At 40.5% G+C, this 22,452-nt stretch overlaps 1 protein-coding gene across 1 annotated transcript in view; it reads left to right on the forward strand.

Annotated features, from left to right (window-relative positions):
• The first annotated feature begins 222 nt into the window (after positions 1-222).
• The window catches only part of LOC149786991 (uncharacterized), a 70,517-nt gene continuing 48,287 nt past the window's right edge, over positions 223-22,452 (forward strand). Inside the window, exon 1 of the mRNA XM_089976010.1 lies at positions 223-645. The gene's annotated coding sequence lies outside the window, so the exon portion shown is untranslated. The remainder of the gene's footprint in view (positions 646-22,452) is intronic.

Raw genomic sequence — 22,452 nt, forward strand, 5'->3', positions numbered from 1 at the left:
AACAGTTGTATCAATACTAAATATACACACAGTTGTGTCGATCTCCTGTAGTAAAACTCCCAGAATAGGATACACATTTTACCCCTCATATACTGGGGTATTTTACGCTGTAAGCCATGTTGATTAAAATGTGTGGTCTCTACTAAGTATAAATACAGATCAAAGTACAAAGCACAATTACAACGTGGTAATTGTTGGCGCTTGACGTTTTTGCAACACGCAACAATATAGTTTGGTTGAGCAAAGCCGTCTTAGAAGTAATTTGCCTACAATGCTTTTGGTTTTCGCATACTCTTGCAGTTGTCCTTGGCTGTGTAGAGGAAACCAGTGCAAAAGATTATTTCGTTGCTTAATAGTCAAGTGTGACTGAGTCGACGTATGTATAGATACAGATAAAAAACAACATGGCAGATGACTGAAACTGACCGTCATAAAAATGATTAATACAAGTGATGTTCCGAATGAGTTTGATATCGCTGTTCGATTGGTTAAAGACGTCAAACTGTCAGTAGTAGTCTAAGCAAAGCTACACAAAATAACATTGAGAAAATAATCTTTACGAACGAGACAAATGAGACAGGATAAAAAGGAAAGTTCGAGCTTCGAGTGAAAGTGACCATTCAAAACCATAAAGGTACTTAAATGGTACGTGGGGAATGATTTAGAATGTTTTCTTTACTGTGGTGTAAGTTATGAGTCATTGAGTGACATAATCATAACTACGCCGAGTAAAATTGATCAGGACGGATTCATCGAGGGCAAGATTGTGATTGTGCTAGAGTAAAGAGGTAGTTAACTTGTGTTCATTTGGACTTGGAGAGGGTTTTAACAGTATTCTTCTCCCTTTCGACGGATGTAATCAAGTGCCCGTGAATTAGGCAGAGTTTTAGAAATATTGCACGGTGAAAGTAAGTGGTAATATGACTTAGTTCTGGGTACGACAGCCTACCACAATCACGGGTTACTATACAACGAAATTTACTAAAAACACTAATATATTTTTTAATCAAAATACACATGAACATGAATGTATAATGATTTTTTTTTATTAATTATTAGAATAATTGTTAATTGTGTAATTTGTATATGATTTACCTTTTACCTATTTATAGCACAAACTAATGTAATGACGTCACTTAGTCGTACTTGATTCGACGATAACGTGAAATATTTCGAAAGCGTTTTTAAAGAAAAATAATACATGAATACCGGTAATCTGGGGTGACAGTAACATTGTCTGAACAGGTGAAAATCACAACAATTTTGATATTCTGTCACTTCTCAGATATCTGCCACCTAAAGATGTGTGATAGCTCATTGAAAAGGAAACTTTCTCTGCATCAAAATGACGCCCTAGTTAGGGGTTGTACATAAGGGACGCCCGCAGATAATACATGTTGTCCTACCCCCCCCCCCCCGCTTGTCCGCATCTGGCTTACTCCCCCCCCCCCCCCCAACCCCAACCCGGCTGCGGACGTTTCCATCTATTATGTATAGGAATTTTTAAGAGTAAAGTGCGATTACTGATTCTCATTGGCAAGGTTCGGAGTTACTCCTGTAACTTTATGAGCTGAAGGTAAAGGTATCTGCCTTGATTTTTTTCCAATGGATTTTCACAATTGGGTAAACATTTTCACATTTTATAGGATTTAAACATTCTCATTAGTTCATAAACCTTCCTGGACTTAACAATGCACTTTTTTTCCCCCTCAGAAACGCTGATGTTCTGAGTATTAAACTGCTTAAGTATCATTTGTTTCTTTTCTGTTTGCAGATCTCATATTGAATATTAATATGCTAGGTTTGATTGATCATAATAGAAGCAACAGCTTGAACCTCTTCTAGATGCTTATCCTGATATAAATGCACAAAAGATTGAATTTGACAGACTTAGCTGCAGTGAGAGTTGTGCTTTTTTGGTACGTAATTTCTAGAAGCAGAGCATTTAAACCACTTCCTATCTTTTTGTTTGCACCTAATTCAAAACACTATTATTCAAATGGCACATTTGTTTGCATGTTATTGGCTACTTAATTAAGATTGTCCATTCTATTTGCTCACACATTTATCATTGATATTTTGTACCTGGTTTTCCTAACCGCTAATGTGATGCCTTTGCTGCCGTTTTCATCATATAATTGTTTTTAGTCAAGTGATCGGTCAGCGATGGTGTGTTGGTAGTGTGTGTTATATGGATTACTCCAGCTAATGTGACCGGTTTTATTTTGCAACATTGCACAAACATGTTTCTTCTTATTTGCTAACAGCATAAAAATCTCAAGATTTTAAAAATAAATAACATTCATATCCTTTCTATTATATGGTTTCAAGGATAAAGACAAGACTTAAAAATATACAAGATACATGGAGGACGTATCCTCTGTTTATTATCAGTATTATTAATTCTGGTTCAAAGAAGACCATAATATATATGCCAGCACGCATCATTTGGGAGACGAACAACTGAAGATTTAATTTGTAAATGCATAAATGTTGCTTACTTTAAAACATCTTAATAGATAATGTAATACTTTGCATTATTATATTATTATGATGATACGTTTTCGTCCGCACAGAGCAGTTAATTAAAGATAATCCAGTCAAAGCCGTTTTAAGAATTGTATATGCTTAAATGTTAGCTTAAAGGAGACCAGAAACCAAGGGAAATATAGAATAATAATAAAAGTACTACAGCAGAAAACCTTATTCTGAAGTATCATCTGCGACCGTAATGCCAATATTAAAATATTGGCCTATCTTCTAGGAGCTGAATTTACGTGACCTCGTATGCAAAATTTCCGCGCCTATTCGGTTACTTTCGGGATGTGACGTCATAGTAGCGACTCCAGCAGCCCAAGTGGGAGTTGCCAGAGTAAAAGTCAATACCGTTTTGCGTTGCTTACGGGTGTAATAGAACATTACGAAAAGCCTGTGGACAACATTTTTTTTCTTTTCCGAAAGATAAAGGCATAATGAAAGAATGGATACATTATTACAAACGAGTCGATTTCAAAGCAACACCATACAGCACTCTGTGCTTGTTACATTTTTCAAAGGACTGGATTCTGAAAAAATGGCAGATCAAGGATACGCAAATGCTTGGCTTAGACTAAAAGTTGGCGCTGTTCCAGACATAACGTTGATTATTTTAAATCCTGGGGAAAAAAAAGCTAAACTTGCGAGTTACGAAAATAGGTAGAAGGCCGAGTAAGTGACCACAAAATGCAACAATCAGTTCACAGATCTTTTTTATATGACCATTATATATATATATATATATATATATATATATATATATATATATATATATATATATATATATATATATATAAGGGTCTTCTTATATTGTATTAAATTTTGGAGTATGTGCATTTATATATAGTTCTTCGTTTTATGGATTTCTTAGCTCTGTGTGAATTCTTGTTTGATTATGGGAAGTTGGTGCTGTGGACCTCAGGCCGAAACAATTAGCCAATTACTAATGGCAAATGTCACGGAGTGAATTGTTAGTTAGTTTTCATGATGTCATGGTTTATTTTTGGTGAATTCAAGTCAGAACTGCATATGTGTCTATGGGACTCAGTAGTCCCTATTGAAATCTAATTGTGTAAATCGATTGTTTGACCCCAGCTGCAGTATTTACGATTGGAGACTGATAAATTATGCAATAGAATGAAGGAAAAGAGACTGTTTCGTCTTTGGCAGGCGCCGTTTGTTTTTGCTATGGTGGTAAATATGGTAAAAAGTTACAGGTTAAATGTGGTCTAAAATCATGATTTTTGTGGCCGAAGGGGTCGGTAAATAAGTGGGCAGGGACCAGTTTTTATGTACAAATTTAATGCCGCAATCAGCAAACTAGTATAAAAAAATCATAAAATATCAAATTCACAAGTGAGGTAAAAAAGGTCCATATTTTTGGATACCTATATTAAAACAAAGCATAATAATATCATCCACTTGACCAAAGAAGGCAATGGCAGTTCATAGCAGAAGAAGTGTATGCACCCCAACCCCAAACTTCTAGCTGCAATGTTCATGTCCAAAGGTCATTTTTGACACCATGTGATGCTCACAGTGCAACCACAAGCCTTTTTCTAGATGACATTACTGAAAAACACTGTGTACTAAACAAGCTGACGCAATTGAAAATAGTTGTAATCCAAGCCATATTTTAGATATTCTATTTGCCCCAAACCCATGTTTTTACTGCTATGGAATGCTAGCTCTTATTCCCAGCCGCCTGTTGGTATTTCACTATCAACATATTGCTGTTATGTATATTTGATTTAATTATATCTGGTTTAATTGTTTCTACGTTCTAAAATCTTTTAATTTTTTTAAACTTTCATTATATGTCAGAATAATGTAGTTCTGTTTGTTAGGAACTTAATACTTTTGTTTAAGAAACAGTTGATGTTAATCGTTCATTTTAGTAAACACCAGGTGTTGACATAGATCTTGAACTTGATTAAACATTAGTAGCAACCACGTAAATAAGTTATGTTTTTATTTTAAAATGATTGTTTTTCGTCAGGGTCATGTTAAGCATATGTGATATAAACACGATCACGTCGCCCCCCTTTTTGATTTCGCAACTTGGGGATTTCGAAACTGCGTTTTAGAATACGATGTAAGCTTTGTTTTGGAGACATAATATGAGTTTGGCTATAGCACTGGAAAGTGATTGTTTTGCCGTTTGGAGTTATTTCAGATTATTTCAAATTATTTGGATTCAAAAGGATTAATTATTTTTTCTTGGAAAATACGTGTGCTCATGTGTGAATCTTGAACAAAGACAGCTCTTATAAAAATTTATTTAGATTTACAAAACTGGAGTGATATTTCTTGTTTCTACAAGGAACTCATGATTTCAACACACTACATGTTATAGCATACGTCATAGTCTTCCATTTTGGATTCTTCGTCAGGACTCGAACTTGAAATTATTAAAACATTTTATTATTAGGACTTCTTAAATTGTATTCGTGGATTATTCTTGGATTATTTTTGGATTTGATTCTTAAAACCTAAGTTCGTATTTTATTTTCATTTTTACAGAATATTTCCTGGGAAATACATTATTATATGTTTCAAAGCTTGTTGTTTCCACTCTTTCTTTTGTTACTATTTTTTTGTGCCTAACACGTAACACTGGAGAGTAACTATAGAAGGTGTACATGCCTGACATCAATTTGAAGAAAACACAAGCGCGAAACACCTAGTTCACAAATATACCCATATCATTAAATAGTAAACAATAATAGCTGAGAAAGTCACACCATAGCCTTAAGTCAAGAAATTTGCCAGGGGCCAATTTACAAAACTGGACCATGCCATCTTAAGAATTCGGCTGAAAATGGTTTATGTCAGATGTTTTGTACATATCACATATGTAGACATTATCGATTAAAATGGTATAAAGGAAAATGTTCTGTGTGCAAAACTAAATATGGTATTACGCTTTTAGAAAAGTGGCTACTTTGCGGCAAAAAGCACTGAATTATTCACATTGTGAGTCAAATTATAGCAATCAATATGCCATATGCATAACTATTTCTAAGACTGTTCCACTGGTAACATTCAACATTCACAATATTATGTTTATATATGATTCCTCTGAAGTATGTCTGCTCCTGCGGAGTTAATTACTTTTAAGAATGCACGTTGACAACTTATGCAGTTGTTTCTGTGTATCTGTATAGAAATGTGAATAATATTCATAAAAGTAGGAGTGCAAACCTTGACAACTACAGAAAGAGCAAGACAATACATTATGGTCACCATTTCGTTCACATGTTTAGTAAGCTAAGTCCGAAATATGCTGATTTGTCATGATGTAAACATTTCTCACATTGAGGTACAAAACACAGTTACCTCCCTCTCCAAAGCACATTACATACAACACTAAGTGATACATGGAGAAAAGGAAGAACATATAATGAAGCTAATGCACATCAATTATTTAAATATACACAAATAAACAGAAAGGTATGATAGATGAGGCTAAATGCACCAATACAAATTATCAGTTTTTCTTAAGGGGGCAGGGGCCAATTTTTATGTACAAATTTAATGCCACAATTAGCAAGCTAGTATAAAAATCATAAAACGTCAATTACACAAGTGAGGTGAAAAAGGTCCATCTTTTTGGATACCTATATTAAAACAAAGCATAATAATAATATCTACTTGACCAGAGAAGTCAATGGCAGTTCATAGCAGAAGACGTTTATGCACCCCTACCACAATCTTCTATGTGCAATTGTCATGTCCAAATGTCATTTTTGACACCATGTGGTGCTCCAGTGCAAAGACAAGTCCTTTTTCTAGATGACACTTCTGCAAAATATTGTGTACTAAACAATCTTTTTGAGATACTCTACTTGCCCCAAACCATTGTGTTTACTGTTCTGGGAGGCTAGCTCTTCTTCCTAGCCGACTATTGGTACTTCACTATCGACATAATGCAGAGTAACTATGGAAGGCTTACATGCATGACATAAATTTGAAGAACAACACAAGCCCGAAATACATAGTTCGCAAATATATCCATATCCTTAAATAGTAAACAATAATAGCTGCGAAAGTCACACCATATCATTAAGTTAAGATATTTGCCAGGGGTAAATTGATGAAACTGGACCCTGCTACCTAAGGTGGCGTAGTAAAAATAGCTCCCTGTATTAGATGGTTTAGGTGGTTGAGTTGTATAGTTTCACATCGTAAAATACTGTCAGTACGTTACTGAAAGTTAATGAGGAGAAGACAGGTTGACAGACGGTTTTGGAAGTTGTGAGGTTTGTAGTCACGTATCAATTAAAATAAAATTATTTATAGTTTGGGCGAGTTTGTATTTCAAGTTTACAACAGTAGTTATATAGTGGTATTTGGAATCGAGGGGAACATATGACTTCTAGCGGAATTCGCGTTAGGGTTTGACCGCTCATCCAAGAAGCCCTTTGGTTGTTAAGATATATATATATATATATATATATATATATATATATATATATATATATATATGTGTGTGTGTGTGTGTGTGTGTGTCCGTATGTATTTATGTATGTATGGGGGAGAGGGGCAAAAATGCATCATTTGGGAGACCATAACCGAAAATTGAATGTGTCAATGTTTGCATTAAACATAATCAGTTTTATCCCATGAGAGTAGTGAATAGGGATACTATAGCCTCAATGGGAATTAGCATTACAGACCCCCCCCCCCCCCCCCGGGAACATATAGCCTCAATGGAAATTTAACATGGAGAAAAATCGTGGGAACATATAGCCTCAAGGGAATTTAACATGGAGAAAAATCGTGGGACGATATAGCCTCAAGAGGAATTGAACATGGGAATAGGGACTGTATAGCGTCAAAGGAATTTAAACAGGGTGGGACTGTATAGCGTCAAGGGAAATTGAACATGGGATTTTTTTTTTTTTTTTAAATTTTTAAAAATAGGGTAGGCAATCGAAAGTCATTCTCTTTTCGAGAAATGTGGGTGGCCCTGAAAAGGGCCTTTGGGTTTCTTCTGCTTCTTCTTCTATTTCCTCCATTTCCTCATCCAGCCCCTAATCTTTCCCCAGATTCCTTTGTTCTTCCTCTTTTCTTTTTCTGGTAACCAGTCTGGGTGACCCATAGCCCTGAACTTCTCTTGTATCTTGATCCAATTTTGATTGACTTTGTCAAAGGCCTCTTTCTTCTTTATTGTTTCCTTATCCTGTCTTTCTTGACTCAATTTTTCTTTTATCTTTTTCACCTCTTCAGTCATCACTTGTTTCATTATTTCTTCTCCTTTTTTCAACTTGTCCAGCCCCCTCTTCACATATAACAACTCCGTCCAATACACTATATGTTCTAGGAAGCACCGAACTTGGATGACATAATCCAGTGCTTCCTTCAAACTCCCCACTCTGACATAAGGTGGGTCAATAAATCCTCTTGATTTGTTGACTTCATCTTCTATCATTACTTATATTATATGTCTGGCGGCCTTTAGACGTTCGACTTGACTGGTTACCAAGTGTTCTTTATCTTCATACTCCCATTCCTTTTGTATCCTTTCTATAGCATATTCTGCATCTATCATCCAGAAATAGATATGCCTCAATTGATTAAATAAATCAGTCACTTGCGTCATCTTGTCTAGGTTATTCTGTAGAATGGTGCGAACGACGACCTTTGTAGGTTCTTATACGAAAAGCGCGGGCGTGAAGGAAAACATCCCCAAGACATAAAATTGATATTACCTAGATCATCACTTAAAACGCGCGGACGTGAAGGAAAACATCCCCTACTTTTCTCATTTCATATAATATACTATCCACATAAGTTGAATCAGAAATAAACAAACCCCAAATCTACTATTTACACATACGTTAAGCATTAAAATTAAACCCAAATATACTATTCACACAAACGTACGTCAGCTCTTACAAACACAAACACACAAACACATACCCTCACACAAAAAAGAGTCAGTGTTTACATTCACACTACTCTACCTACACACATTGGCAAATCGATGGTTATTTCTTTTCTAGAGTATTGGGTAGCCCTGAAAAGGGCTGTTGGTTTTTTTTTAAAACTCCAGATGCACCTATCTAATGCTTACACCTTCATGGCCTGGCGCCACACACACATCTTCTTCCCCAGTCTCCTTTCACCTTTTTTCTTGGGAGAGCAGAGGCGGGATATGTGGCTTCAGAATCCCAATTTTCTGTCTCTGGGATTCTGAAATTTTCTCTCTCCTTTTCCTCCTCTTCTTTTCTTCTTCTTTCCTCCTCCTCTCTCATCCTTCCCTCTTCGACAATGGCCTCCTTGGCCAGTTCGTTCAACAGGCGCCTGGCATATTCCAGGTGCATCTGGAGTTCTAGCAGTTTCACAATTCTGGTGTTCATTCTGGTGGTGTTGATCAATTAACAAGGGTAGCTAGACTGCCGAACGAGTTTCAATTTATAGTGAAAGCGCGGACGTGAAGGAAAACATCCCCCTAAAAACATAAAATTGATCTTACCTAGATCATGACCAAAACAACGCGCGGACCTAAAAGAAACACTCACTCACTTTTTTATACTACCCATTCCTATTCTAAAAAAAATATTTCATTAATCACTTCAATATACTATTCACATACGCAAAGCAATCCAATCAAACCCCCAAATCTACTCTCCCCACACCTCTAACAGCAAAAAAAGACATGATCTTAATCTACTATCCACACCAACGTACGTTAGCACTTACAAACACACAATCTTATACACAAACACATTCACTCACACTAAAAAAAAAGAGTTAGTGTTTATATTCACACAACTCTACCTACTCACATTGGCAAATCGATGGTTATTTCTTTTCTAGAGTATTGGGTAGCCCTGAAAAGGGCTTTTTTTTTTTTTTTTTTTTTTTTTTTTTGCTATGGCAATCTTTTAGTTTCTAAGAATGCGTCGTCCTTTGAGGATAGACTTTCTGACGATAGGTCTGCTTCTTCGGAAAGAGAAGAAGAACTCTTTGGTGTCGATACGACAATCGACAAAGCCTCTGTCAGCTTCAGGTTGCTGTTGTTGTTGTTGTTGTTGTTGCTGCTGCTGCTGCTGTCTCTGAAGTCTGTACTTCTCTGTCCATTCTTCTTTCTCCCTGTTCACTTCTTCTCTGAAGAGCTCTTCTATCAGGTCTTCAGTGACTTTTAGCATTCTCACATTCTCTATCTCTTCAGCTTTCGGTATCAGACTGTGTCTGACCCTATGCAAATTCACTTAGGCTTCGTTTAGCTTAGCTAGTTTGGAGCACATCTTTGTAGGAGGATGAGTCGACAATGGATGGTTAGACTGGAAAACTGCCCCGGTTCTTAAAGTCAAAGCGTGGACGTGAAGGAAAACATTCCTCCACAGTTTTCGAGCCGCAACGTTCAATAAGTGACATGAGAGAGATAGTAAGAAGTCAAAGAGCATCAATCAAACATTTTTATAGCCAAACAAACGACAAAGGCATTTTTTTTTCAAAATACAACACTTTTTATTCAAAAATCACTTAACACTAACCAACAACAACTCTAACATATTTTAACAATAATCCAACATTATAACATCAAACATTTTTTCTTCAAATGACAAACATTTTTTTTTCAATTTACAGTCTACTTTAAACAGGGCTGACAACGTTGTGAATGAAATTGTGATTTCCACTGTTGGAAGTCATTAGGCCATTGATGGACATTACGTTTCCTAGCTTGAGACAAAAGATAAGCATAATGGTCACAGAACCATCGATCTACTTTCACATCGTTTCTAGAAGAAGAACGAGGATCAAAATGAGTCACTAAATGTTCTAAGGAATAACCCAGGCTGCGATGATGCAGAAAATACACACAGTACTGTCCACACACCAAGGAATCTGTGCCTTGTAATTTCACATTATTGAATCGGGTGGTCTGAGCATTTCTTCTCATAAAGTCGATGATATCGTCTTCCAAAGGGGGCAATCCGTACGAATCGAAATATTCCATACATCCTTCTTGAGGAAAGTAAACGGCTACCCAGTGGGTTCCTGGGAGATGACTGTCGTCCGTGTTGATCACGTAAGCTAGATGGTCTTGAGGTTTGCGATGAGGGAGTTCATCTTTAGCACAGACGACAGGATTCCAAGAAGCCGTATACGAACTGTGGTTCAAAAGGTAATAAAGTTCCCAGGTATCCATTTGTGTGGTTTTTTTCTCACAGGTAATAATATGTCATCAATTCGATCCTGACTTTTTGCTTGAAAATGTCTGACAAATAACCGTTTCTTCGTTTCGTCTCCTCACTCTGATTCAGGAGAGCTTCGATACGATGGATCTCTTGAGTGGTTAATTGTGGACAAAAATGTTCACGCAAGTCTTTATACCACTGATGCCACACGACTTCGTCCGAGATGAGACTCCAAGCTTCGTCCAGATACTCGTCCAACTTTTCTTCTTGACTCAACATTAGGCATTTATCGTGTTGAATTTGACTGGGATGATCGTTTTGACATCCATAGCAATTTTTCTTGATCAATTCCGTCATTTTTTCGGCCAAGTGTTTGGCAAAACAGCAGACTAAATGGGCTTCTTGTTCGGGCCATCTTGACTTCATCATGATATCTTCTTCGTCTTTGTCTTGGGATTCTTCTTCCACAGTTTCCTCACATTTCATCTTCAAAGTTTCTCCACTAGGTAAAGAGGGATAACAGTCTTCCATGGTTTCTAGTAGTCTAGAATGACTTCTCTCAAACTGTTGATTTCTATGGTATTATCAAATTCTGCATACAGGATGACGTTCACCGTGTCTGGTAGAGCATTAGCAAACTGAAGTTCCACACGAATCTGGCCGGATTTTATAGGGTGGAAATGTCCCTCGTCGCTGCCTTGGTCTGGAGTGAAATCGAAAGCCCACAAAGCATAGCCTCCTGCATAATCCTCGTACGTAACGCCGTGACTGGTGTTGGTTCCTAACTGTCCCGTGGCTTTGTACAGGGACAAGTACGATCTCAAGTAATTCTTCTTGTCAAAGTCAGGTTCGAAAGATTGGGTACACAAGGTCTTGCCATCGCGACTGATTTCGATCTTGGACACGTCAAAGTGTCGAAAGTGGAAAGGATTTTGAGCGAAGGCTCCGTTGAAGGCTGAATTCTCGACCATACCAAGGATTAAACGTTTGGGTAACTGTCCTTGAAACAGATGATCTTCGATCATGGATCGCTGTCCCTTGGGAATGGTGAAGGTTTTCACTTCCACGCGACGTATCGGATACTTGGCGGTCGTTCTGCTCAACGTCTGACTGATGTCGTTTCCCTCTTTGGGTAACACTTCCACTCGTCGTACGTACAGTTTGGCCTCCTTGATTTTGCTTTTAGGAATGCCAGCAGTAGTATCAGCCAACAAATGGAAAGCGGCACTGCTGCAATTCAGTCTCAAGCGGACATTTACCCCGTTCAGCAAATATTTTTCTTGCAACCACATGTCCAAATGCAAACGATCCATCAGTTCTAAACTCTTTCCACCTGTGATTCTGCTTCGTCTTTCCTCAAAGCCGTCATTGTCTTTATCAATTATTTCAGACTTGGTCGCTTCGTCAGGTTCCCATAGCACACAACCATTGAGATGAGTGTTCTTGGCATCTATTCCGTACGTCAAGAGATTTTCCAGGTAGGCACGATAAGGGTAAGTATCCATGCTGCTGCTGACCAGTTTGTTATTCAAGTACAAGTCCACTGAGCTGAACAAGGAATGCATGAAATTGTTGACGGGAGCTATATTCTCACTGTCTCCTACTTCACCATTATCCTTATCTAGAACTTTGACTTTCAAGTACAAGTAGCTGCTATTCAGATCGATGTAATCTTCGGGCTGTCCCTTGATTTCAAACTCGATGGGAGCGGAATCTGTCAATGAGGAGACGGGGTGAAATTCCACCCATTGGGATTCTTGCATCGTCATCATCGTGGGGGGCATGGCAAACAGGTCCAGTTCCGTCTTGGAACAAGCGCAAGATTCTCGGTGCATCATTTTTTTCTCTGTGTCTCAATAATCGAAAACGTCTAAGTCTCGAACGGTTCTTCTTTTCTTGGCCTTTCTCGCTTTAGACGTGTGAAGTCTGGTGAAAGGGTGTTTTCTTCGTCGTCTCTTTCTGCCTTGTCCTTGCTGAATGCCTGACTCGGTAGCGTGCAGGGCATTTATAGGTGTGTCTCATCGGCCTAAAATGTCTTTGCCCGTTTGCAGCAAGACATTTTTGCCAGCCCTCATGAAGACTTCTTTAGGGTTTTGTTTGTCGATGATGACATTTTGGAGAAATTCTTTGCCTTGCGTCAGTGCCGCATCTTTCAAGGCGTGCAATCCGCATGTCACCATCGGTTTCAACACCGGGGCCACCGAACGAAAAGCCGATTTTAACATATCTCCTAAACCGTGTCCTCGCTGTCGAGCAACCCCTCGGTACACTGGATACATGACTTACGAATCGTGAGCGAACCGTTTTCTAAAATGGAGTTTCACCGTGACTTTTCCTTTGGTGAATGGAATATTTTGTCCCAAATCTCCTTTTATAGTAATGTTGACCGTGTCCAAATACGACTTGCTGACAGATAACATGTCCCCATGTTTGACTACACGAGGAGGCAGTCCTTTTCTTTTCTTTCCTTGGGGTTTTTTGGAGGGTGACATCTTTGAGTCTTCAGGAGCACCAAAAAAGCACTGATACCCCCGACTTGGTCACAGGCCTTTTTTATACTGGAACGCGTCGCCACTGATTGTCTTTACGTCGTATCAGTTTGAGGACAGGCATGACACGTCGTGGAGGGGTTCGCAACGGACTAAATCGAGCCAGTTCTTGCTTGGACAAATCCAGTAAACTTTGTAACATGCCCGGTCTTTCTTGGACTTTGATTTTGGGAGAAGGTACTTTGTGAGCAGCAGCCACTGCCACTAAATTGGATGGTCCTGCCACTGGGGAAGTTCTTTTTGGGGTCATCAACGGAGAAGTTCTTGGTGTGATCAACGTCTTCCAGTACTCTTCAGTTCTTGGTGTCATCAACGGAGAAGTGGATGAACGTGAGGCTGCCGGAGACGCAGTCACCGCCGTGGCAGGTCGTGGTTTGCGAGTGTAAAGTTGCGTCCTGGCCGAAGTGCCTCTCTTGCGACTAGTTTTCTTCTGTGGGCTTTTCTTTTTCTGGGGACTTTTTCTCTGTTTCTTTTTCTGTTGGCTTCTTTTCTTTTTCCGGGGTGGTGTCTGATAAGAGGAGGGTCCCGCCACTGGAGAAGTTCTCCTTGGGGACCTGGTCTTTTTCTTTTTCTTCTTGGGGCTTCGTTGGACTTTTTTCTTGGGTATAACTTTGGGGGCATTAGGATCACATCTTAAGAGAGAGCGAATGATGACCCCTCCTAGAGTACCGCTCCCTCCAGGTTTCAAAATGATTTGTTTTTTGGTTTGAGTGTCGATGCGGGGATCGGCCGGTTGGACCAAAGCGACTTTGTTTCGATCGAAAAAGCGTTTGGTTTGATGAGGAATCTGAATGATTCCTTGGAGTATTTGACGTGCCGTCACCGTGAACCATCGTAAGACTTCTTTGAGACTAGCTTCTAAGACACGAGTTCGTATTTGTGGATTTTTTTCTCGACTGATGCCATACAAGGCACAAATCAATTTGACGGGAAGATGCGAGGGACGTCATTTTCAAAATGTGTGTGAGACAGACGAAAAGGGTCTGAGGTTTTTATAGATTTTTTTTTATGTGGAGTGAAATTAAGTCGAGGACGGAGACGTGTACAGGACAGACCCACCGTCTTGACACCAGTGGTGAAACAAGTGGGTACGAAATCGCAAATCCTCGGGGATTGTAGGTTTCAAATCGACGAGTAAATAGGCGTGTGGCGTTTGAGTGGCATCGTCGTACGCCTGAGTCAGCCAAGGTGTTCCTAACTGTTTGGCTAAGACTTGCACTTGCGATTTATCTCGAGGGCTTTTAAACAAGACCACGTAATGCGCATTGAGACTGATGGTGCGATGGGCTTTACTTTGTTGAAAAAAATTTTGGGTGATGTAAACGACACTGGCATTACGGTGATGCCCTTTGCGCGTGAACCACAGTTTAATTTCTTCTTCGTCTTCTCCTAACATGTCGTCAAAAATGACCAAATGGGTTTGACGGGAGTCAGAAACGATGCCGTCGTCTTCTTTAGGAATGCCTTCCACAAACACGATGGAATCGCCTTGACTTTCTCGCAAGAGGCTGTACGCCGATTGCCACTCTTTGTAACACCACACGATCCGTTGAGGTGGCCGATCAATCAAATGATGTTTATGTTCGATCAAACGTTTGACGAATTCGGTTTTGCCTGAACCGCTAGGTCCAGCAATGAGCATGTTAAAGGGATGGCGAAGATACAAAGCCTCCCAACTGGCACGATCTAAGTGTTCGTCGATGACTTTGACAGTGGAGGAAGAGGGAGCAGAGACAGCAGAGGTAGCCATAGTGTGAGAAATGTCACTTGTGACACGAAAACAAACAAGACAAGAGTTTATATACTTTTTTTCAGAACACGTTTATTGAATGTTTCAAACATGAATACGAAAGACAAAAAATACATAAAAGCCAAAGGCTTAAGTACAAGAATAAAAGGCACATGATAACCATTAACGTGGAATAAACACAAGTGTCTGTACAGCATGTTTTGGGTAATGTTCTAACCAGTTCTATAGTAGGGGCTAAGGTCACACAAGTGTCCTCCCGAAAGGGTCTTTCAGGCCTGTCCACGACAGTCCCGTCCTGGGTGACTTGTTCTTCTGGCACCGTCACTAACACAGGTTGAAAAGTAACTTTTTCCCTTGAACAACTCTCGTGCATACTGGGCCACTTCTTGGGTCCAAGCCTCAAAATCCCATTCTTTCCAGGCACGGACACCTGTCCAATGGGGATGTAAGTCACAAGCTACACACACATCGTCATACACGTCTTGGGTAGCTAAAAGTTGACGATTCTTTTTTTCCTGTTGAGGTCGAGAAGTATCCAGATGAAAACACAAGGCTTTGAGCAAAAGGAGTTTTTCTTGACCATTTAAGGCCATGGGGGATGTGGTAAGTACTGATCGTAAAGAGTCCACAAGGAATCGGCTGGTAATCGAAATCCCAGAAAACAAGTCACTAAGACACACACCACTTGTCGACCCAAATTGAATGGATACAGTTCTTGTAATAATCGATGGTAATGATCCACGGTTTGAATATGGTCATTGAATTCCTTCCACGGAATCTGTTCAATAATATGTGACATAATCCGTGGCATGGCAACCTGATTTTATAGTCTCTTTGTTTCGGAAGCAATAAAGGTAATTTCTAACTAGACATGTTCGTTCTCCAGTAGGGAATTTAAATGTTACATACTGTAACCGAAACGTCAGAGTTTGTCTAGATGTTTCGTCTTTCGCTAAGCAGATTCCACGTAACAAATGTTGGTAATCCTTTAACTCGTCTTCCTCAATACGTTGCAGTAAGTGAATCTCGAAGTAACCAAAATTACGAACGTCTAGTTCATCATTCACAAACTGAAAGTGTTCAACAAGGTCTGACCACTGAAAGAATTTCTGACGAATCAGTCCTCTTATACCATTCAGGTACCAGTGGTTAAAGATCTGGTGAAGTAACGGATGCAATTGTTCTTTACGTTTGACTTGTATTTTCATCAGCTCTCGGTAAATCCTTTCTCTCAACTCCTCAGGCAAGCCCAAAATGTTCTCTTGTAAAGTATCCATAAGTATATACACTGTTTTTGGAATCCTTGGGTGGTGGCCAATAGCCTCGTTTACCTTTGTGCCTGATGTAATATCCACTCATAATCAGTCTTCTTATACTTTGGAATAGAGCATAATTTAAAAACGGATGAATAACTTTGCGTTTGCGTTTCACTTGTATTTTGATCAGTTCTCGGTAAATGCGTTCTCTCAACTCCACAGGCAAAGCACGAACGTTCTCTAGCAACGTATCCATGAATAGGCCATACTAAATCCTCTTTTGTCTGACACAAGAAATGTACTGTTTGCACAGACATGGTTTTAATTCATTGTCGAATCTAAATCGTTTCATCACTAATCTACACATTAAAATTCGTTCAGAAGTTTCCTCTTTCACTAAGTTGACATTGCGTAAAAGATGTTGGTAATTCGTTAACTCTTCCTCTGGAATTGGATCAAGTACGTTTACAATGTAGTAGATAGAATCATCCATACCAAACCAATTCTTTTTATAACCAGGAGGTCGTTGATCAATGTCTGACCAATGGAACAGTTTCAACTCAATCAGTCCTTGTATAGCATTCAGGTACCAGTGGTTCAAACACCGGTGATGTAACGGAAGCAATTGTTCTTTACGTTTCACTTGTATTTTGACCAGCTCTCGGTAAATGCGTTCTCTCAACTCCACAGGCAATGTTCTCGTGTAAAGTATCCATGAACAGATTATGGTAAATTACTTCAATGTCTCGGTCCCACTAAGGGTAAGTAATGACAATTCGGTGACCATCGAGCATGTTCTACGTAGGCCGAATCTTGCGGTTCCCAGTAATGAAGTGAGACACCGCAACTGAAGCACTTGACTTTATCTCCTTCGCTCAAGTAGAAAAATCCGGCTCTGGCTAATTCTTCGGGGGTCGGTCCTCCCAGATACTTAGGCCATTTTCTTTTGAACGATTGAAGACGATTTTCAAAGTCGCAGTATTCCGACAAACGCACAGGAAACGAATATTCGTCTTTCACAGGTTCGTTTCGATGAGGGTTGGGTGACATGAACAGGAGTTTGCTCAGGGCTGGATGACATCCGTAGGGGGGTAAACGTGAAGGTGAACATTCCCCTTTAAAACGAAACCCAGTAAAATGTCCAAGAGGACGAGCGGCATCACTTTCGCATCCCTCAGGTTTGACACGCACAGCATCCCTTTCCATGATGGGGTAGTGACACTAAAGTTCCCATGATGCTTTACGGCATCGCTAAGGTCACAACGAACAGCATCGTACCCATCGCAAGGCTCACAATCGCATTCCACTTCCGAAGCCCCACACTTGAATTGTGCCTTTCTAAACAACTTGTTTTGTGTTTCTCTGAAAGTATTCATCTTGTTCGCTCGGTCTTGGTAGTCCCAATGAACTATCGATCTTGCCTAGGGTTCCTTTTTATATACAGACAATACCGACGTGTCCATACGGTAAGGTGAAATGATTGGGAAGTCGCACTCGCTTCTGGTACACGATTTGATAGACTTTTTCCAAGGGTCGACTGACGATGTGGTGAGTGGGTAAACGTACAATCTTGTTCGGTTGATAGGTGGTCACTTTAAAGTGTTGATCTTTTCCAGACTGCAAGGCTTCTTTCAGTACCCCAAAGTTGACCACTCGACTGGTACGATAATTCAGAGTCAGTCCTTTCACTTTGCACGTCGTGTGCACTTCTCCTTGTTTGTCCCGGTATTCGTAGCCGTAATTTTTGGGACCGCCACTGACGAAACTTAGAATTTTGTCGTCGGGATGCTCGTCTGTCCAGGCTCCTAAACGGACTCCTTCGATGTCAGGGTGCTGTTGACTCGGGTGATGGATGTAAATGCAACTGTCCGTGTCAAAGTACAGGACGCGTTCCCCTAACAGTTCTAAAGCATCGTACAATTTTAAGCGAGCATGAGCTGTCACGTAAGCCGCAATGATGACATTTCCAAAAGGGTCGTCTTGTACAAAGTCCAGATCTTCTTCGTAATTGACCAAGATCAAATCCTCTCGAACGACGTCCACGTGTTTCATGTATTTGGTTTTGTCGTGAATCATCTGAAGGTAGCGGGAAGGTTCTGTCAAATATTCCGTCTTTGGTAAACACGGGCGTTGTGCCATTTTACCCCACAAGCAATTTAACATCACTTTGGCAAACGATCGCCTGCCTTCGTTTTTCTCGATGTTGTCTAAAGTAATGCCTTCTTGTTCATAGTATTTCTCTTTGAATTGTATTTGGTCTTCGGGAGTGTGACACCAGGACGGATAGCCGCTGGCTTCTTGCTTCAGTTTCAAAAAGGCATCCACGTAGTCGGCGAAAATGCCTTTCTGACTGGGGTCACCCTTGTGGTTGTTGTGTTTTGGGAAAGTGGCAAATTTCGTACACTTCTAACAGTTGGTATCCCATGTCCAGAACTTTGAACAATTCCACTCTGACCCAGGTTCCCGTCAAAGCCCATTCTTCCTGGGTGTGCTGACAAGGCTGATCTTGGTTGCACGTTTCGGCACAAGTACGGCACAAAGGAAACATCAGTTTACCTTGGCAATGGTGAGGTAACACGGGATGGTACAAGTCCGTGGGCGGCAAAACTTTACACTTGATCAGACCTTCGTATTGTCGAATGTTTTTCAGGTCGATGTGTTCCGTGAACAATTGTGGGTGCCCTACAGGAAAGCGACAATATTTGCACACGTAGGGATACAGCGAACACACGTCCAAGTATTTGATTTCTCCTCCTTTCTCTTCGTCGGCTTGATACAGCAAACAGGTGGCATTGGTCCTTCCTCCGTACAAACTATCCCTAGAGTTCAGCGGGTCCATGAACTGGTAACTTTCCACGAGGCGTTTAAACTCGGGATCGGTTTTCATACGGTGATCCTACTAGTGTTCCCACATTTCCACCACTTGGTATCCTTCCATTTTCCAACTTTAGGCGCCGCTGACAAATGTCCTTTTACAAGTCTTCCATGGTTCGTTGTAAAAACTGATTTTTAGTGCTACGATCAGGGTAACAGACGGGACATCCGTGAAATAAGCAACCGTTAAACTCGTACACGATCTTGGGGTTTTCTAAGTCCCAGCCATCGACCGAATGCGTTCCGATGGTCTTTTCGCCCCCTCCGTTGCGGCCATGCTGAATCCACTTGTCTTCCTTGTCGCACAAGTAATGTAACCAGCGTAGGGCTTTGACCGAGTATTCACGTTTGACATAGTGGGTCGTTTGAGGACTGATGACAGCTACGGTGTTTTCAGGCATGAATCGTTGTCGATACACTAAGGAACACGCTTTGGCAATGGTGCAAGCTTCCTTCAAAGGATCGACCCCTCCGTGTTCCATGAACAGTTCTCGAAATTTTCCACAGCATCGTCGTAAAATGTCCACGTCGGAACGAAAATACTTTAACATTTCTTCCTGAAAGTCGAAAGGGTCCGAGGCGTGAGCCTGGTACCAAGCGTAGAAAGCTTCTCGTTGTTCGGTACGCATGTTGTCGGGGTCATAATAGTGAGCCTCAGGTAAATGGGGTAGAACGGCGTGTTGATTGGCTTCCGTATTGAAAAAGTGTGGAAAGTACCCTTTAGCCATTTCTGTCATTCCAAACGTTTTAGGCATTCGGCTCAAAGGCATGGCCAAGTAACTCATCGAATCTTTAAACTGTACTTGTCCCACTTGCATGAAAATGATTTTGGCTCCGTTCAAAGTCACTTTAGGACGCTCGGTGCCTTGTTCCGTATAGTATCTCAAAAGAAACTGTCCATCGTATCCGGAGAAATTGTGAGCCATCACCGTGGCATGACGATGACAATTTCCGTAACGTTCGATGTCCTCTTGCCTCCACGTCTTGTCGATGGGGTCTAAAACCCATTGGGCAAAATCGGCTAACGTGTTCGGTCCCCGAAAGATTTATTCACGCCCTCCGGGAATCTTGCTGCAGTGAGGGCAATGACTGAAGATAGGTTCCTGAATGCACTTCTCGCACGCTCGATGAGCCACGCAGAAATTAGGAATGTGAATACCGGTCTCTTGCATGCATTCGAAATCAAAAACGATGAAATTGCCTTTCTTCTTGTGACCGTCCTCTTTCTCTGGTTGGGGTTGGTATTTTTGCACGTAGCATTGGTGTTCCAAGTCCACGATGTGGTGACAAATGTGACATTTTTTCTTTCCTCGACATACGTGTGCCTTGGCAGTATTGGTACATATGCCTTGTCCTCACGTAGGGCACAATCTCAGGAGTTGACAAGGACATTTCTGCTGTGAACCTTGCGTCTTCAGATGTTGTTGGTAACAGGTAGTGCTGACAAACGTGCGCAGACAGGTTGAACAAGGCACTGGTCCTTCGCTCAGATAGGGTTGAGTGGCCAAACATCCTGAGCATTTCAATCCGCAATGTTTGTGTTGCTCTCGATTATTATAACCAAGGTCACATTTCTCACAGTAATAACCGTATCCCAGGAATCCAGTGATGCTGGTAATGGTATCGAAATGGTCATCATGATAATAGACATGAATGTATTTTCCATCCTTAAAGTCTTGGCCTCGAAACAACAGAGGGCCGCGCACTTCTTGAGGGTGCACTTTCAAGGTGTATCGTGGAGCTAGGGCATCTTGCAATTTTTGCATCTCAGGAATGCCACAGGGTGCGTCTTTGGATATCAGCTTGTTGCAACAGGAGTTCTGCTTCGTTTCGTTGTTTGGCTCGGTCCGATTGTCGAATAGTTTTCCAGGTTCTTTTCCATTCTACCATGTCGTTCTTGTTGACATAGGTTCGTCCCACCACGATGGCTCGGGCTAAACACATCTGGTCTTGAGGGTTGTGAATTTGGACTAGGCTACGCTTAATGCTGCGAAGCTCGTTCACCAATAACATCTTTTTGCGTCCGGTCCCTTGAGGAGGAGAGACGTGGGTCATGTCCAGTGTGGCTTTTCCATCGGTAATGTCAAACTGGTCATTGGATTGTTGCACGTGTTGAATCTTGTCCATGACTTTGAAAGCGGTCAATTCTGCAGGGGTGCTAAACTTGATCCAAACAGGGGATTTCAAACCGTCGTGTTGTATGGAAAGTCTCAAGCGATCGTCTTCTTTGGGTTGACAATGTCGCTTGAGTGTGGTGAGCAAAGAATCCCACACTCCGGTGATGAACCCTTCTGCTTTCTCTAACGGTACTTCAGCCTTGAAATCTTTAAACTTCACCGTGTATTTGTAAGCCGTGGTTCTAAATTTTCTAGAGGAGCGCTTTTCCGTCTCTCGAATGGAATAGTATTTTTCAGGGTTGACTAAGGGTGGCGAACTTGGTTTAGAGGGTTCGAATTCTGGTTCACTCATGTCCTCTTCAAAATCACTGGCATGAATTTGTGCCAAGACTTCAGCTCTGGTACGAGGCGATAGATCACGTTTCTGCCTCTTACTTTCTTCTTCTTTCTTCTCGAATGAATAGGATCGTTTCATCTTGAGTGCAAAAACGTCAAATGACTCAAGTTTAAACACCATAGACTAATTTATAGTCATGACAGACCAGCTTATATAAAAGGGTGTGTGTCTTGTCCTTTCACTATTCATTTCACTCTCAAACTGAGCAGAACAATGGAAGAGACTAGCCAAATCGAACGTTTCATCAGAGCTTTGCGAGGGGTCATTAGAAAATTCTCTTCAGACCAGCCGACGGACTACTCTCCTTCCTTTCGAGATAAAAGTCAAGATACTTGCTATATCTGTCAGAAGAAAGGGCATTGGTCTTCAGAGTGTCCAGACCGTCAAAAAAGAAAAAAAGGGGCTAGTAAAGACAAAAGTAAAGATACCTGTTATTATTGTCAAGAAAAAGGACATTGGTCTCCAGATTGCCCAAAAAAGAAACAAGAGGAGTCAGAAGAATAGAGGGATTCTTCTTCAGAAGAGAGGGATTCTTCAGAGGAAGAGAGGAATTCTTCAGAGGAAGAAGAGGAAGAAAGAAGACAATTCTATTTACAAGAGGCAAAGGAAAAGAAACAGGAGAAGAAAAGAAGAAGGGAAGAAAGTGAGGAGGAAGAAGAGGAAAAGAAGGTGAAGAAATTAAAAAACAGAGAGACTAAACAAGGAGACAGAAGAAGTCAATGAACTTTTTAAAGTGTTCTGTTGTGAATTGTGAATTGGATTGTAACAATGGATAAAAGAATAAATTAATTATATAAGGGAAGTGTTTTTGAGTTTTGATTTTA

Source organism: Sinohyriopsis cumingii, chromosome 12 (genome assembly GCF_028554795.1).
Source record: "Sinohyriopsis cumingii isolate HCF-2022 chromosome 12, ASM2855479v2, whole genome shotgun sequence".
Lineage (NCBI taxonomy): Eukaryota > Metazoa > Mollusca > Bivalvia > Unionida > Unionidae > Sinohyriopsis > Sinohyriopsis cumingii.